Source organism: Eucalyptus grandis, chromosome 2 (genome assembly GCF_016545825.1).
Source record: "Eucalyptus grandis isolate ANBG69807.140 chromosome 2, ASM1654582v1, whole genome shotgun sequence".
Taxonomy (NCBI): Eukaryota; Viridiplantae; Streptophyta; class Magnoliopsida; order Myrtales; family Myrtaceae; genus Eucalyptus; species Eucalyptus grandis.
The window spans coordinates 35154333-35156690 of NC_052613.1; positions in this window are offsets into that span (position 1 = coordinate 35154333).

Sequence of the window (2358 nt, forward strand, 5' to 3'; positions counted from 1 at the left end):
CAAACGAAAAGCAGGGAAAAAGGGCTGAGTGGGTTACAGTTTGCGGATCAATTAAATTTTAAAAGCGGGGATGGTCGCGGCATATCCCACGGAAGATGCGATCGCCGCAAACCCCATTGGAGAAGAAACCCTCGTTGTTTCTTTTGCTTTCTTCGCCTTTTTACCTCCACACGCATGGCCATCTTCGTCATTCCTATATTAGCCACTGGATCTAACTCTCTCTCTCGCGGGCTCGCACACGTATGTATAAATTCGCTCTCCATCTACTTAGTCCGTTATCAGTTTGGGTTCAGGTTGGGCCGACAGGGCAACCTCAATCCTTTGGCATTTTCGTTGTCTGAGTTACGTTTCGAAATTTAGCATGAAGTGGTGCAGCAGTTCAGGAGCTTCCCATGCGCGAGTTCATGCTCAGTACTGGAGGGAAGGTTTCTGATAATGTTCTCAGGTATTCATCTAGGATGGCCTTAGTACTCATTGATTCTGTTTGCGGATGTTGCAAACTATGTTAATAGGGTACGCACAATGTATGACCACAATTTCCTTGCGGGATGCAATTTGTAAATTGCCATCGGATAAACCGGCGTCACGTCACGTCGAGACATGGAGAGGGAGTGGGTGGTGCCGAGATGAGGAATGAGGCTCGGTGGCGGACTCAGTGGTGATGGCAGCAAGGCTCAATCAAAACAAGTGATCGGTGCACAAAATGATAGAACGCATAGCGCGCTCGGGTCACACTCCTTCATGTTATATTAGTGTTACGTCAAGGTTTTGTTGTTGCTCTTTCTTATCCTTGCTTTGTTGTTTGAACACTCTCAATGGTTATTCAAGTTGCACCTGATATGGGTAAGTATAAATCCTTGTACAGCTAGATTAGTTTGTGCTTATCCAAGTGGAAGTGCTTCCCCCTAGTTTTAGAATGTGCTTCAGACCATAATGAAATTTATCGGTCAAGACATGAACCTCATAGACATTTCAAAATGTACAATCAAATTCATGCAACTAAAAGATAGCTCTGTCACTAGTAGTGTTAGAGTGGTTCGACCTTCCAATGACTCGGATTCCTCAAAAACCAAGCAGTATTATAATTATTTTAATCAACTAACTATGTGGGCTTTTTGAATGTTATGATACATGCGAGTGGTTGAGAGAATGACTTAACTAATCAATTTCAAATTCATCGTACTTATACCAATCAAATCCTAAATTTTTCAATTTTGCTAATTTAATATTAAACCTTTATGCAAAATTTCAATATAACTATTATGATCAATTTTCACAGTAAATCATTAACATGTCGATCTAGTAATTGACAACCATCCTACGTGATACAATGACACATCGGCAATTTTCGAAGAAAAAATTAATTTGAATGACTAGATTAGAATTTTACATAAAGAATTAAGACTATATTGACAAAATTATCCGAAAAAAAGAAAAAATGACAATATTAAAAAGTTAAATATTGAATGGGTATTCATACAATAGATTTAATACTGATTCAATAATTTCTCTATCTCGAATTGAATCATACAATTCCATTGGAGGTTTGACTACTCATTTAGAAATTAGCAAAAGTGACCGGGGAGGAGATCCATAAGTTTTTCTTTTATAATAAAGCAATTCAATTCAACAAATTTGAAATGACAGATTCGAGTCAGAATGCTGGGGATGGAAAGTTTGCATATCGCGGACCCGCGGTTGGGTCCCCAGTTCCATGATATGTCGGCCATGTTTGGTATATCGGGTTCACTCCGAAGTCCGAACAGCTGCAAAGAGATGAATCATCTCGTATATGGAGGCTCTACGGCCGCCATCTTATCAACCCGTAGTCGAAAATTAAACATCGAGGTTAAATCACTTGTTTGATAACCGAAAAACAGAAGACTGAAAAATATTGAACTTTGCATGAAATATCTCTCTCTCTCTCTCTCTCTCAAAACTTATCACCATTTTTTCCTATCGCAAAACTTGTCCAAAATGACATAAATTGAAGAAAAAGTTGAGTGGCTAGTGCTTTCCACTCGACGGTGTTCACATTCGACGAACTAGAACTGGTAAACTAATTAAGCTCCATTTGTTTTAATAAATGATTTAAAAAATCTCCCTAAATATATTACTTATATCACACAATATAACTATGTGATATAATTAGACAATGACAATGATTTTCATTATCAAACTATTTTCGTTGACAATAAAGATATTTTTCATTCATTTAATTTTTTGAGTAAAACAAGAGACCTATATTATAGAAAATCTTTTCTAGATCATTTATTTTTCGCAAAATAAACAAGCCTAAGATTCCAATATCTTGAGTAGTGGAAAATATAAAATGGAGCATTCATTGCAAACAATAGA